The 1,395-nt window shown below is 40.7% G+C and overlaps 1 protein-coding gene across 1 annotated transcript in view; it reads left to right on the top strand.

Moving 5' to 3' along the window:
* The window catches only part of LOC102870629 (probable guanine nucleotide exchange factor MCF2L2-like), a 137,366-nt gene that overhangs the window by 130,352 nt on the left and 5,619 nt on the right, over positions 1-1,395 (top strand). The window lies entirely within an intron of this gene.

The following is a 1,395-nucleotide window of genomic DNA, read 5'->3' as shown; positions in this document are numbered from 1 at the left end:
CCTGTCTCTCCTTACAACATGTCCAAAGTATGTCAGACGAAGCCCCAGAATCCTTGCCTCCAAGGAGCAGCCTGGTTTAACCCTCTCTAGGATGGATCTGTTAGCATGCTAGCATTACTAATTCTATTGAGAATCTGGTGACCTAGTGGTAAGAAGCTGAACTGCAATCCCAAAGGTGTGCTAATCGCAAACTGTTCTGAGGGAGAAAGATTGACAATCTCCTCCTGTTTTATTTACTGCTGCTGAAAATCCACCGGAGGGTCAGCTATGGTTTGGTTCCTACTCAATGGCACACAACAACTATATATATCTATATCTATATATATTTGTGTGTATAGATATATTGTGTGTATAAATAGTTGTGTGTATATATAGTTGTATGTATATATATATATAATCACATGTGTGTATATATATATATAGTTGTGTATATATATAGCTATATATATAGTTGTGTGTGTGTGTATATATATATGTTGTTGTTGATTGCTATAGAGTTGAGCACAACTCATAGTGACCCTATGAACAAAAGACCTGAAGCCTTTCTGTAACTATTGTCATTTCTCAAAGTTCATAAAGTTTCCAGAGGCATGTTGTTTAGGAAGTGGATGCCACTCCTGCTTCCAAATATGTATGTTGTTATTGTTGTTAACTGCCTTCAAGTTTAGCCCAACTCATAGCGACCCTATGAACAAAAGGTCTGGAGCCCCTCTACAACTATCAACATTTATCAAAGTTCATAGAGTTTCCGAAGGCATGTTACTTAGGAAGTGGATGCTACTCCTGCTTCCAAACCTGTTATAGGAGGTTATTGTTGTTATGTGCCGTTGGGTCACCTGTGATGTATAGCGACCCTTTGTACAGCAGCTCTGAACCTTTCCCTGTCCTGAGCCAGTCTCACTATTTCTGACACACCAACTCCCATTGCCCCAGTCTCTGTATCAATCCATCTCATTTGGGCTCTTCTTCTCCTGTTCTGTCCCTCCACCCTTTGGATGATGTCCTTCTCCGGGGACCAATCTCTCCTGGCCACATGCCGAAAGTAAATGAGGTAAAGTTTCAAAATCCTAGCCTTCAAGGAGAGATTTGGTTTACACTTTGCAAGGCAGACTGATTTGTTTTCTTGGCGGTCTATGGTATGTTCAAGACTTTTCTCCAGCACCACAACTCAAAGGCATCATTCTTCTGTCATCCTTCGTCATGGTCCAACTTTCTGAAGCATAACAAGTCATTGAGAAGACCATGGCAAAATATAAATATATTTATATAATATTTTTATGTTGTTGTTATGTGCCGTCGAGTCATTTGCGACTCATAGCGACCCTATGTACAACAGCCCTGAACCCTGCTCTATCTTGTGCCAATCTCACTGCCTCTGACACACCCATCCCGATT

This window comes from Elephantulus edwardii, unplaced genomic scaffold (genome assembly GCF_000299155.1).
Source record: "Elephantulus edwardii isolate Elephantulus edwardi_28Jun2011 unplaced genomic scaffold, EleEdw1.0 scaffold00031, whole genome shotgun sequence".
In the NCBI taxonomy this organism is placed as follows: domain Eukaryota; kingdom Metazoa; phylum Chordata; class Mammalia; order Macroscelidea; family Macroscelididae; genus Elephantulus; species Elephantulus edwardii.
Note: the sequence above shows the minus strand (reverse complement) of the source record. Positions and strands in the feature narration are given on the sequence as shown.